The sequence below is a fragment of the Vulpes vulpes genome, chromosome 5, assembly GCF_048418805.1.
Source record: "Vulpes vulpes isolate BD-2025 chromosome 5, VulVul3, whole genome shotgun sequence".
NCBI lineage: Eukaryota > Metazoa > Chordata > Mammalia > Carnivora > Canidae > Vulpes > Vulpes vulpes.
The window spans coordinates 91,364,053-91,379,038 of NC_132784.1; positions in this window are offsets into that span (position 1 = coordinate 91,364,053).

Genomic DNA, 14,986 nt, shown 5'->3' on the forward strand with positions numbered 1-14,986 from the left:
CAGAAGGACAAGACAAAGATATTGGAGCTGGGGAAAAGATTTGTTTTCTTTCAAATGCAATCAATCAATAGGAGGAAGACCTCAATTTCGGAGTTCTGGAAAATGCATTGAGGGCTTCAGAATTTTCTTTTAATAAGCTCCTTAAAAAGAAAACAAGACAACAATTTTCTTCTTTTAATGGATAGCATGTCTTATTTTGACTGTGTATTTACTACATGCTTGGTATCATTAACCTGATGATGACCTGATGGATTCCAGATCATCTTCTAGAAAGTTGAATGTCCTTGAATTAGGAGATCAGGGTTGGTTTAGGGAGAGACACCTACATGAGGGAGGAGGCAAAGGAGGTAACCTGAAATCTAAAGTCTAGAGGCCACTCAGTATAGGACATCCTTCTTTGTTTTACAAATGAGCCAAGAACTAATGATGTTCCTGAGACTGTGCTGGGGGAGAGAATCATATACGATGGACCAATTCCCAGGATTCTGGCACTGCCTATGCTTACCTGGCTCTAGGTATGACCAGGACTAGATATTAACTCTAAAATACCAGCTACCATTTCTGAGATTCTCACTACAACCCTATCAAATAAGTATTATCATATCTTACTTTTACAAATGAGGAAACAGAATCTTAGAAAGGCTGATACATTTGTATAAGACTGCCTAGTAATTAAGCGGCAGAGCTGGGATTTTAAACTTGTCTATCTGCTTCTAGAGTCTGAATTCCTGACTGCTATGCATATACAATCTCCAGCGTAAAAGAAAAAGCATGGATTTGGAACATATACATATCCGTTTGGATTCTAGCTCTACCACTTCTTGTCCCCATGACATTGGGCTAATTGCTTAAGCATCAATAAGACTTCATTTATAAAATGGAGACAATAAACTTAACTTCATGAAATCTTGGAAGGACTAAATGAGATTAAAAAAATAGAGGTGCCTGGTAGGGAGACTGCATGTGGTGGTCCTTCAATAAATGGCAGCCTCTGTTGTTTATTTTAGTAAATTGCAAATTCTTTGGGAGAGAGGGCAATGTCATTAGTTGGCATAATGCTTGGCCAAGTGCCTGACACTTATTAGGCCCTTTCTAAACATTGGTTGAATAAACGAAAGTTGGATTTTACTGAATAGTAGTAAATCTACTTTGGTAACTTAAACCAATCAGAGAGAAGCTAACCAAGGATAGAAGTGGAAATTTCAGTGCCTAGAATTTTCACCCCCCCTTCCCCACCCCACCATGGAATAACTAGAGAGGTGCCTGCAAGGTCAGTGTAGAACACTCTTGGGGGAGGAGGCATGGAAAACTTCAGGATCAAACCTCACATTTGATGTTAAAAAGTCATGTGATTTTTGCATTTTGTCCCATAAAACACCCATGTTTATTTCCATAGCAGTCCTCCTCCTCCCCATGAAAAATCCTTGGGTAAAAACGGTGCCCTAGATACACCATTCTCCAGAGGCTCTCTGGACCCGGGCATTCACAGACTGAGCAGCCATTCACCTTGGCTGGCGAGTTCCCTGGTCACTGGAAGGACAGCTGGGGGAGCTGCCCCTACACATTGCTTGTGCATCTTCACATCTCGCATCTCATGGGATGCAGGGATACACCCCAGCTGTTGAATTCCCCCCGGGGCGGGAACTGACAGACCAGCTCCCTCCATCTGTTGCTGGAGCATGAAGAGGTGGCACTGTTGCTTCTTCACCACTTTTCCTTTTGGAGAAACTGCCAAATGGCTCCCAGCCAGGCTGCTTGGTTAAGCTTTGCAAAGAGCTGAATTCCTTTTCTCATCCCCATGGGGCTATATTTCTAAGGGAATTTGTAAGAATAGAAATTGTTTTGATCTTCAATCAAGACACAGAAAGATTCTCTCCCTTCTCTAACTCCCACTTCTGAGATCGCCAGCCATGTTAAGTAATGCACCCTTGGGGGAAAGTTTATGCCCCCCCCCACCTCCCTGCCTGTAGCCAGCCCCACAGGGCAGCCTAGTCTCCAACTTCGTCCCCTGAAGCATTTCTATCTGACCTGTGATGTTTCTATGGACCTGACCCTCTCTTCCTCTAGCGCCCTTTTTCATCCTCTTCAACAAAACAGCATCTTCCAGGAGTCATGTGTTGTGCTTTGAGGGGAGGACCGGGGTGTAGGGGGCAGGATTAGAAGAGTGTGCCTTCTTTCTGGAGAACCAGAAAAAGGAAGACGAAGGGAACTGATATTTTTGAAGGCTCTAGACTAGGTCTTCTACATACAACATTTAATCTTTGTAAAACCCTGATACACAATTGCAATTATTTCCATTTAACATGTACGGTAAACTGAGGTATAAAGAGGTCAACTGGGATTTTAGCATCAGCCTAGCATCAGTGTACAGTGTGAAGGAAAGGTTGCCTAGGCAAGCGAATCAATGAGTAGGTCAAGTCAACTGGGAAGCGAAGTCTGACTTCTTTGGGCTAACTGCCTCTCTGTGTCTCTCATGAATAATAAAATCTTAAAAAATAAATAAATAAAAGCTTTCTTGGAATGCCCCAGCTCTGGGAGATCTGTTTCTGAGGTCTCTGCCCTGGAGTCTGGGATGTCACATCACCTTCTGAAACACGCCCTCTTTACCCTGTCTGTTCTATTCCAGAACCAGGTTTCCATGAGAAAACCAAGCCCACAGGAAATGGAAGTGAATGAGGCCTTCTTTTATTCTTTCTTTCTTTTTCTGTATTCATGCCTAGTTTTCTTTGACTTTGGTCCTGGCATATACTGACATTGCTGAAGGAACAGCTCCCTCACAACCCCACACCCACGCCTAAGACATTGTGGATATTTGGTAAGGTTTGATAAGTCACATTGAATTGACAGCTGGCAGCCACACAATCTTGCCTCCACAGGAGGGAAGAAGGGAGGGCAACGGTGGGGGGAGGAGGGAAGTGGGAAGAGGACCCCGAGGTAGAAGGCTTGGTCTTTTTTTTTTTTTTAATCTTTAAAAAAGATTTTATTTATTCATGAGAGACACAGAGAGAGGCAGAAACACAGGCAGATGGAGAAGCAGGCTCCTCATAGGGAGCCCGATGTGGGACTCAATTCTGGATCCTGGGATCACACCCTGAGCCAAAGGCAGATGCTCAACTGCTGAGCCACCCAAAGCTTGGTCTTAGTTGGCTGCTGTGGGTTAGTCAAGGGAGAGGTACCAGCATCACCAATTACTGGGATTTTTTTTTAAAGATTTTATTTATTTATTCATGAGAGATAGAGATAGATAGAGAGAGAGAGGCAGAGACACAGGCAGAGGGAGAAGCAGGCTCCATGCAGGGAGCCTGACGTGGAACTCTATCCGGGGTCTCCAGGATCACGCCCTGGGCTGAAGGCAGGTGCTAAACCATTGAGCCACCTGGGCTGCCCCCAATTACTGGGATTTGATGTGAAAAAGTGCTATTCCTTGGCAGGGAAAGAACGGAAAGCTCAGGAGCTCGGAGATATTCTTGTCTAGTCTTGCTGTTTGTTCTCAGACCCCATGTCAGCAACCCCGGCCTGAGAGCCCCTTGGAGGCTCAGAGCTGTGTGTGGGGTGTCATTGGGTGTCACTTAAAGTGAATGGGAAAAGCAACTTGGGTTCAGGCCCAAGGTTGATGCTTTAATTAGAGTCCTCTCCTCTGTGGTGTGAGACTCTCTGCTAATCAACTGTAGCAGGAGGGATGGGGGAGAGTGACTGCTGGCTGTAGATCAAGGGGATTCAGATTCTGTTGTTCTGCCGGCTAGAGGCCCACTTCTAAAAAGCCCTCACCCCCTTTGGTTAGGTTTATTCCTAGGTATCTTATGCTTTTGGGTGCAATTGTAAATGGGATTGACTCCTTAATTTCTCTTTCTTCAGTCTCAGTGTATAGAAATGCCACTGACTTCTGGGCATTGATTTTGTATCCTGCCACACTGTTGAATTGCTGTATGAGTTCTAGCAATCTTGGGGTGGAGTCTTTTGGGTTTTCTATGTAGAGTATCATGTCATCTGTGAAGAGGGAGAGTTTGACTTCTTTGCCAATTTGAATGCCTTTTGTTTCTTTTTGTTGCCTGATTGCTGAGGCTAAGACTTCTAGTACTATGTTGACTAGCAGTGGTGAGAGTGGACATCCCTGTCTTGTTCCTGATCTTAGGGGAAAGGTTCCCAGTGTTTCCCCATTGAGAATGAAATTTGCTGTTGGCTTTTTGTAGATGGCTTTTAAGATGTTGAGGAATGTTCCCTCTGTTCCTACACTCTGAAGAGTTTTGATCAGGAATGGATGCTGTATTTTGTCAAATGCTTTCTCTGCATCTATTGAGAGGATCATATGGTTCTTGTTTTTTCTCTTGCGATATGATCAATCACATTAATTGCTTTACTTTATGAATATTGAACTAGCCTTGCATCCCAGGGAAAAATCCCACTTGGTCCTGGTGAATAATCTTCTTAATGTATTGTTGGATCCTGGGCAGCCCCAGTGGAGCAGCGGTTTAGCGCCGCCTGCAGCCCAGGGCGTGATTCTGGAGACCCTGGATCGAGTCCCACATCAGGCTCTCTGTATGATGCCTGCTTGTGTCTCTGCCTCTCTCTCTCTGTCTCTATGAATAAATAAATAAAATCTTAAAAAGAAAAAAGTATTGTTGAATCTTATTGGCTAGTGTCTTGTTGAGAATTTTTGCATCTGTTCATCAGGGATATTGGTCTATAATTCTCCTTTTTGGTGGGGTCTTTGTCTGGTTTTGGAATTAAGGTGATGCTGGTCTCATAGAACCAGTTTGGAAGTACTCCATCTCTTTCTATCTTTCTTTCTTTTTTTTTTTTTAATTTTTATCTATTTATGATAGTCACAGAGAGATAGAGAGAGAGGCAGAGACACAGGCAGAGGGAGAAGCAGGCTCCATGCACCGGGAGCCCGACGTGGGATTCGATCCCGGGTCTCCAGGATCGCGCCCTGGGCCAAAGGCAGGCGCCAAACCGCTGCGCCACCCAGGGATCCCTCTTTCTATCTTTCTGAACAGCTTTAGTAGAATAGGTATGGTTTCTTCTTTAAATGTTTGATAGAATTCCCCTGGGAAGCCATCTGGCCCTGGACTTTTGTGTCTTGGGAGGTTTTTGATGACTGCTTTAATTTCCTCCCTGGTTATCGGCCTGTTCAGGTTCTCTATTTCTTCCTGTTCCCGTTTTTGTAGTTTGTGGTTTTCTAGAAATGTGTCCATTTCTTCTAGATTGCCTAATTTATTGGCATATAGCTGAGTGAAATAAGTCAATCGGAGAAGGACAAGCATTATATGGTCTCATTTATTTGGGGAAGATAGAAATTAATGAAAGGGAATAAAGGGAAAGGAGAAAAAAATGAGTGAAAATATCAGTGAGGGTGACAAAACATGAGAGACACCTAACTCTGGGAAAGAAACAAGGGGTAGTGGAAAGGGAGGTGGGTGGGGGGTTGGGGTGACTTGGTGATGGGCAGTGAGGGGGCACTTGGCTGGATAAACACTGGGTGTTATGCTATATGTTGGCAAATTGAACGCCAATTAAAAATTAATTAATTAATTAATTAATTAAAAAAAAAGCCCTTACCCCCTTCTGCATTATTGTCCCTCCTTTGTTGAGCACCAGTGTTTGCCACCCGTGGTGTGAGCATGTGTGCATGGGGCTGAGGAGGGGGGTGGGCGCAGATGGTGCGATGGGCACATGCGCTGACCCCCTTTCCCTTCCCATAAAACCTTACTCAGATTGCTGTCTGCACCCCTGCAGAGGGCCAACCACATGGCGTTCTCAGGTTGGGCCCAGTCCTCGGGGCAGCCAGCATTTCCTCCTGAAGTGCCAGCACCAGCCAGGCCTGGGCGAAATGCAAGGGAATGCTAAGGAGCCATTACCTAAGTCCATCAGGGACTTAAGCACTGCTGGTAGGGCCCCTGGCAGCTCCCATGGTAACTGCAGCACCAACCTGGGGCCAAGGAGCCCAGCAGCTTGAGCCCACTTCCACTTAAGGTTTTGCGGCTCAGAGAGGTCACCTGGCTCCAGTCATCTAGGGTCCTTAGGAGGGTGGCCTCAGGGGCAGCAGGTGGCTCATCCAGAGGTTGGTAATTTGGGGCCTGTGGGACCTTGGCATCCTCTGGAGGTCAGAGCAGGGCATGGATGGAGGAGAGCCGGTGTCCCTCCTGCTTGGCAGTCTAAGAAAGTTGGCCTTTTCCTGTTGAGCTCACAGCACCTGAGACTCTTCTCTTCCCACCACACATACTGCTCTGTCCACACAGCCCTTCTGGGATCTCCATGCAAAGTGATAAACCCAGGGCAATTAGCAGAGGTGGTCTGGGTACCAATCTGGAATGCTGCCCCCTCCTTCCCTATGGTGCTTGTGCAGCCCCACCTCCCCTCCTGGCCCCTGCCTCTCTGTGGACTTTCCCAAAGGAAAGCAGTGCCCTTTAAGTGCTTGGAGATCAGAGGGGGAGGAGGCACTAAGGGAGTGTGGTGCTTTGCTCATTAGCTAAAAGCAATGCATTCTGGCTGCTACCCACCCTCCTCCCCCGCAGCCTCCCACAGCCCACTGGCCTGCCACTTGCTACTGTCTCTGAAGCTGGAGCCTGTCTCACCTTTCAGTGAACCTTGAAGGACACTGTTGTATAGGAGGAGGCTCCGTGCTAATAGGGACCCACTGTATTTGCTGATAATTCCCTGCCACCTGATGAGATGGGTACGTGGGGAAGCTCTGGGCACATTCACTCCCTGCAGAGGGATGGACGCTCTGTGTGGGAACTGTATACCCTGAGGAGCAACACCGCCCTCGGATACATCAGGCCACGCGTGGATACCATAAGCCCGTGCAGTTTGGCAGCACCACTAGCCCGGGAGGCTGAATTCAACCACATGCCGAGGAGGGTGGCTGCATCATGCTTTAGAAGAGAGCCAAGGCAAGCTGCTTTTATCCCTTCTCATTTTAGAGGAGTAAGCTAGCCATTTTAGAGGAGTAACTTTACACATGGCAACCACTTCCATATATATGTATGTATGTATGTATGAATGTTTTATTAGATGAAAGTCACATGATACACAATTAGCCATTTTAACATGTACATTTCAGGGTCATTGGCCCATTTCAAGTATTGTGCAGCTCCACACCCTAGTCTCAAGAAGACTTTTTCCCCGCAGAAGAATACCCTTTACCCATTAAGCAATCTCTTCCCCCTCTCCCCTCCTCCCATTCCCTGGCAACCACAAATCTGCTTTCTATCTCTGTGGATCTGCCTATTCTGAATATTTCATATAGAAGACATGATACAATATATGATTATGTGTCTGGCTTTCACTTAGCATCATGTCCTTATGGTGCATCTGTGTTGTAGCAACATCAAGACTTCATTTCTTTTTAAGGCTGAGTAATATTACATTGTATGGATGTACGGCATTTTGTTTATCCACCCATCCAGTGGGGGACTTTGGGTTGTTTCCACCTTTTAGCTATTGTGAATAGCTGTGAACATCTGTGAATCAGTATTTGTTTGAGTGCCTGTTTTCAATTCTTCGGAGTATATCCCTAGGGGTGGAATTGCTGGGTCATGTGGTAAATCTATGTTTCACTTTTTAAGGAAATGCGTTTTATTTGGCCCTCACAGCATCCCTGCATGCTCCACAGGGTAGATATCAGAGAGGATGTATATTAAGCATCCTTCTTATTACCCTGCATATAATATGTGCTTGGTAAATTTAAAAATATTATTATCAGATGTGGAAACTTCTCAGAGAGTGGACATGACTTGCTCAAGCACACTAAAGTTGGTAGAGTCAGAACAAAACTGAGGCCTTCTGGTCTCTAGTCTATAGAGCCTATCTTCTTAGAGCAGATTTCAGGAACTCAGGCCAGAACTTTTGCCCAGAAAACAACCCCAGGAGTATGAATAGCCCCCATGAGCTCAGGGTCCTGCCCCCCCAACCCAAGAAGAGACAGGACACTTGTAGTTAGCTCTCCAAACCCACCAGCCCACCACACTGTCCTGCCTTCTCCTTGGGCCTCGGCCACACGGTGCCAGCTCGGACAGCAGGTGGGGAGTGGCAATGATTGTAACCAACAACTGGCTGAGCTGTCATTTCCCCTGAGCTCTTGCTGTCTCTGCAGAGCCCCTCATTTTCCTGCCTCCTGGCCCATCTGCAAAAGTAGCTGCGTTGAGCCTCCTCCAGGGGAATGTGCAACCCAGAGGCTTGTCCACAACAGAAAGATCCAACTGCTTGTCTCTTCTCATCTGGGAGTTCAAGTGAACACCTCATATCTGCATCGGTGTTAACTCACTACCATCCCGAAGGGCCTTGACCGGTGTCCTTGCTTCAGAGGGCTGGATCTGCAACCCAGAGGACTTCTGTGACTTTCCAGAAGTCAGGTACGGGAATAACAGCTCAATTTCCTGGCTGAAGTTTTCTGACTGGACCCCATTCTCTTACATTCGCCTGATCCTGCCCTGCTCTGAGATACCAAGAACAGGAGCACAAGCTCTTGGAGAAGAGAGAGGTCACAAACTCAGGCCGGAAGGATCCAAGGAGCCATGTGGTTTACCAGTGCCTGGGGCAAGATTAGACCCAAATCCCGAGGATCAGGCTGACTCCTGCCACTCTAGCAGACATCTCTGACCGGAGGGAGGAAGGGAGAGAGAAGTGGCAGACAGCCTGTCTTGGGCAACTTGGTAATTGTTTTGTTTCTTTAACCTATCCTTGATTCCAGCGCTGGGCCTATGCTTCTGCCCTCCCTCCTCCTTCCCCTCTAGTTAAAAAGTCTGTGGTTTGACTGCTTCAAAAAAGTGGCAGCTACTCCCAGATTTTATGGTTCTGAAAATGTCAAGACCAGTTGGGAGTTGTTTTTTTGTTTTTGTTTTTGTTTTTCTCCTGAAGAGAAGGATGGAGAAGAGCCTCAGAGAGGCATAGCTTCAGGAAATCCTGACCCTTAAGGAAGAAGTCTAGAGGACTTCCCAAGGACAGAGGCTTCTAACTTTTTACTACAGCTCCACTGATCTTGAAGGACATGAATGTCATCGGAATGGAATGTGTGGTCTGGTGAAAACAGCAGTGGCCTAACAACAGCCAGTGACTACCTTGGGGAAGAAGGAAGGAAGAGAAGTTGGCAGGCGGCTCCTGGGAGGTGGGCAATGCTCTAGTCCTTGAGCTGGATGGTGGTTATGGGGGTGTTGCTTTCCTCAAGCTTTCACATTTGTGTTTTGTGCATTTTTATATATGTATAACACTTTACAGTAAAAAAGTTTAAAGAAAAAGAATCCTGGCCTAAGAGTCAGAATATCTGGTTCAGTCTTGGCTCTTCTACTTGTTTGTCATGACATCACAGGATGATCAGATTAAACTAATCTCTCTGGTCTTCAGTCTCCACATCTACAAAATGGGGTCAACAGACCAAAACTCTCCCGGGAAGGCTGGGAGGATAGAGTGAAAACTTGGATGTTGTTGGTGCCTTATAGGCTGTAAATCATGATTTCCATGTAAAATATTATTTTGTTTTAGAGAGAGCTGTATAAAGGTGGATGTCCCTGGAAAGCTGGGGCTGCTAATGGGAACAGGACCAAGGAAAGGTCAATGGCCATGCTCTGGATTTAGGGGGGGATGGGGTACTAGTTTCTCAAGGCTGCATGTACAAATGACCAAAAACTGGGTGGCTTAAAACAACAGAGATTTCTTCTTCCACAGTGCTAGAGGCTGGAAGTCTGAAATCAGGGTATCAGTAGGGCCACACTTTCTCTGCAGGCTTCAGAGAAGGATTTTTCCTTGCCTCTGCCTCCTTTCTATATCTTTCTCTTTTTTAAAACCTTTGCCTCCATTCTGATGGCCCTCAGCATTCCTTGGCACTCCTTGGCTTACAGTTTCATCACTCCCATCTTTGCCTCCATTTCCCATGGCTTCTTTTTTGTGTTTCTCTAGATCCAAGTCTCCTCCTTTCTTTACATAAAGACATGAGTCAGAGGGCACTTGATGAGATGAGCACTGGGTGTTATACTATATGTTGGCAAATTGAATTAAAAGAAAATATTTTTTAAAAAAGATAAAGCAAAAAAAAATAATAAAAAATAAAGACGTAAGTCATTGGCTTTAGGACCCACTCTGGTCCAATGACTTTATTTTAACTTAGTTATAGGTGCAAAGATATGATTTCCAAATAAGGGCACATTCACAGGCACTAGGAGTTAGGACTTCAACATATATTTTTAGGGAACACAATTCAGCTGACTCTGTAATGAGTATTCTGAGTGGAGAGACAGAGAATCTACCATGTTGTGGCCATGAGGGCTGGCTTCTCAAGAGAGAGTGTCAGTAAGAAATCAGAATTTGTTGAATGCCTGTGACGTGATATAAGGGCATGGTGAGGTTGTTGGTGTCATCCTTACTTTGCAGGAAAGGAGATTGAGGCTGGGAAAAGACATGATGGTTACCCAATCCGACTCTAATAAGAATGGTTTCCAGGAATATGAGAGGTGATGGAGTGTTCAAGTTCAATACAGTTAAAGTCTTATCATTTCATAAAATACTGGAGAGTTGATTCCTATTCCCTAGGGAATGAAAGGATAGGAGGTTAAAACAAATACACTGCAGTTGAAACCAGAAACCAGGACACATTACTGCCTTCTGGAAATAATGAAGTGTGCTAAACCCTGAGACAGGATGCCCAGTGATGTACTGCCCTCTGTGCAGTGGCCAGTTCAGCTCAGAACCCTGTTTGGTTATGTGACATGGACACCAAGAACAAGACAGAGTCAAATCTCTACTCTGTCACCAACTATAGAGGTCCCCAACTCCAGCCCCAAAGTGCTCTGACCCTTGAGGTCTATGACATCGGTTCCCATCCTGGTTTTTAATGTTGCCGTTGGATTATCTGTGGGTGGTCAGCCTGTCCAGGTGTCCCCCCCTCAGACTGAGATACCCTCAGAGACCATCTGGTGAGCATTCAGCACAGCTCACTTTTCTGGCACTTTCTAAATGTAAGCACTGTGCTAGGGATGTAGAAGAGATTGGTTTTCCCACTCTCTATTTCCGGGAGACGTTTCCTCTTCCCAACCCACTGGCCAGCTCCTTCCCTGGGGCCCAGCTCCACAGCAGGTGAGAATTGATCTTCTCTTACCCTGACCCTTTCCTAGGGCCACAGCTATAGTTAGTTGCCAAGAGTTCTGGTCACAGCCCCAGGCTCCGGAGAAAGGAAAAAAGTGGTGATGTTTACTCATCCACCAACTCTGAATAGAACCTTTCAGAAGGGCCTTTGGCCAGCCAGCCAGTAGAAACCACTGCCAGGTATATCAACAGCCTTGGAGAAGTTGTCCATGGCAGCTCCCTCTCCCTTTTAACAGCTCGTTCTCCAAGGGAAGACTAGAGGTCCTGGTCTTTGCTCCCACTGCTTGGGCTGCCCTGGATGTGCCCAAAGGAGCCACAGCTGGAATCAGAATTGCAGAGGCCTTCATGGATCAATGGCTCCCAAACTTAAATCTGTCTCAGAATCACCTAGGGCAGGGCCCACTTCTATGTGCTTCAGTATCACCTGGAAGGCTGTTAAAATAAGATTGCATGGGGGCGCCTGGGGGAGCTCAGTCGGTTAAGTGTCAGACTCTTGATTTTGGCTCAGGTAGTGATCTCAGGGTTGTGAGATCGAGCCCCATGTCATGCTCCAGGCTGAGCAGAGAGTCTGCTTGTCTCCCTCTGCCCCTCCTCTCTCTCTCTCTCTCTCTCTCTCTCTCTCTCTCTCTCTCTCAAATAAATGACTAAATCTTTGGGACAAAAAAACCCAACAAGATTGCATGGTCCCATTCCAGCATCTCTAATTGAGTGAGTCTGGGGTAGAGGGAGAATTTGCATTAATAAGAAGTTTCCAGGTGCTAATGGAAACTTGGTAGTCTGCAAACCACATGTTAGGGACACAGGTCTAGGGCCAGAGTCTCAGGCCCCCATCCAGGGGATTCTTAATCAGAATAGAGTGGGGCCCAACTCTGCTTGTTTAACAGGCTTACAGTTGATGCTGAAGCTCAAAATTTGGGAAACCTACACCTCAGATATGCATTGTTAAGTTGGGGCCCTAGGACCTCTAAGAACACACTCAGGGGATGCTGAGGAGATGGGCTTTGAGCCCACTTAGGGCAAGGACAGTGGTGTAGGGAGATATATCTCTGTATTTGACAGCAAGTGTACAAAAGAGTTGTGAAATGAGAGTTTATTGCTCAGTGCCAACAGGGGCCCCCTGAGGTAAGTGGCAACCAGGTGCTTTGTTTTTTTAACAGGGACTGACATGGGATAGAGCTGGGGGCCCTGGTTCCATGCGGGGATGTCACTCAGCTTGATTAAGGGATGTTTCCCTGCTTTGAGGTCAGAACCAGGTAAGACTCTAGTATCTTCCTTCTCCCCCTCCCCAATTGCCCTCTTCCTATAATGGATAATGTCAACTTCCCTCTGAGATTAGGAGGGAAAAGGAGCTGGACTCTTAGTTATCAGCTTTAAGCTTCTTACCCTACCTGGCCTGGTGAAATTCTGTAGGGTAGAGGGGACAGAAATGAACTGGGGTCTGCCCCTGGGGTGGCCCAGGCACTTGTTAGGGGAGCGAGCTGGAGGGGCCAGCAGGAGCCGAGAACACAGTGTGGGAGAGGGGATACAGCAGGTGATGGCCCAGGGAACCCTTAGAGCTGGGGGTCCCACAGCAAAATGGCCAGGTTGCCCCTGCAAGTAGGGCACAGCACAGGAGTCATAGGATACACAGGTGGGTCCATTGTTGCTGTGGAACCAGTCTGTTAGGGGTCTTCACCACTGTTAGGCCTCCAGGTCAGGAGGAGGAAATGGAAAAAGCAGAGAGGATATATTGATATCTGCTCTAATGGACTGGTAGGGGCTGTCTGGAGTCTGGCTTCTGCAGAAAAAGTAGGCAAGAGTCGTGTGATTGATTAACAACAACTACCATGGAGGACCCTGGGGAAGATTTGTGATCCCTGGGCAAGAACACACAGCTCCCAGAGGAAGGAATTCACCAGAAGACTGGTGGAGAGACCTAGGTCCTCAGGGTAGAAGAAAGGGGGTCTCAAGAGCAAGGTAGAGGGGCACCTAGGTGGCTCAGTTGATTGGGCATCTGACTTCAGCTCAGGTCATGATCCCAGGGTCCTGGGATTGAACCCCACATTGGGCTCCTTGCTCAGTGAAGAGCCTGCTTCTCCTCCCTCCACTGTTCCCCCTGCCCCCACTTGTGTTATCTCTCTCAAGTAAATAAATAAAATCCTTAAAAAAAAAAAAAAAAAGGTAGAAAGCTGGTTGTCACAACTCCAGCCTGCAGTCAGAGGGGGACTAATGACCAGGGGCTTGATGCACAGATCCAGGCACTGGGCTCCAGCAGCTTTAATCCATCATGACCAGAACCAGGCCTGGGACACAAGACTGCGTTGTGGCCCTTGCTGGAGTGGGAACTAGGCAAGGCCACCTGCTGGGCCAACCTGGACTGACTCATTCCAGAAAGAAGACAAATGGGCTCCTCAGGGTTTCCGAGTCCTGCTGGCAGTGCTGACCTCTGGGCCCTAACCTCATCTGCTTAGGTTCTGCTGAGGGCCTGGCCAGGTCTGGCCAAGTCATTTGGGAAGAGCCTGAGAGCAGAAGAAAAATAAAATAGCCAGGATCTGGGAGATACATTAACTTTTCCACTCTGCGTCCTGAAATCAGTTTTTCCATAGAGGAAATTTAATGCCATGCCTCTGCCTCCTTCTTGACCTCTGTGGCCCTGGCTAGGCCTCCTGACCTTGTTGCCTCATCTCATCCTTTAGAAGACGGTGTGCCTCCATTCAGGCGAAGCTCAACACTGAGACCTCCCATCCATGCCACTCTGAGGCATCTGGTTCCTGCGCAACGCTGGCTGCTGCTATAGGTGCATGCACATTCCTATCTGAGGACAGAAGGGGTCGTGATGGGCCCACAGTTTAGTCCTAGAGCTTCAGCGTGGAGCCAGTCAGCATGGAGGACCCAAATGAATAGCGTGTGGCAGCCTGGAGGACACATCTGGTCTCAGGGCTCCTGGGCTCTGAGTGGAGCTGGCTGGGGAGAGGCGGCAGTAGAAAGGCAGCCCCTTCCATTCACAGCAACCCCCTCACCCCGTCCTCTGCAAATAGGCTATGGAGAGTGGCCTTAGACCTCCACCCACACATGAAAATCACCCACTGGGAGCATTGCCTCTTCCCAAACTGGTTCCCTGAGAAGCTCTTCATTTCTTCACCAGGGGCTCAGGGCCCTGTCAAGTTTTCTCACCACCACCTACCCTACTGCAGTGCAGCTGGGAAGTGACCTTACCAGCACCTCCTCCCTGGCTCCCGCCTCGTCTTCCAAACTTGGAGGACATAGGCCTTTCTCTTTCCTTCCTTCTTTTTTTTTAAATTAAGATTTTATTTATTTATTCATGAGAGATACACAGAGAGGGGCAGAGACACAGGCAGAGGGAGAAGCAGGCTCCCTGAGGGAAGTCTAATGTTGGACTCGATCCCAGGACCCTGGGATCACAACCTGAGCCAACCAGGCATCCCACCAGGCTGCTTCCTAAGACTCAGCTGTCTCCCATGTGCCCTCCACTGCTCAGCATTGCCTAGATCACAGGGCTGCCCTTTAAAGCTTTTCATGGTCTGTTCCTTGTCCCTGATCTTACATAGGATGGCTCTGCTCTGCAACTCAACTGATATCAGCTAGGTAGGTTGAGGCTGAGTACAGAGGGGTAAAGTGGACCAGGAAGGGGGAGTGGTATTTGAGGATGATGGCACCGGCCAGTGAGATGCAAGGCCACTGGGGAAATAAACATAAAATGATGCTGTGGGGGCGGGGACAGTGAATAAACGGAACCAGTGCCACCACACCTGCGCTGTGTGAATCAATCCCAGCACTCAAGAGCCAGTGAGGCCCCAGAATGCTTCTCAAGGGAGGGGGGGGGGGGGGCTTGCCCATGTGCTCAGAAACACAACATGGAGAGTACATCTAGTGGACCATCCCTGTCTAGAACAGTGAGTGAAGCATCTGA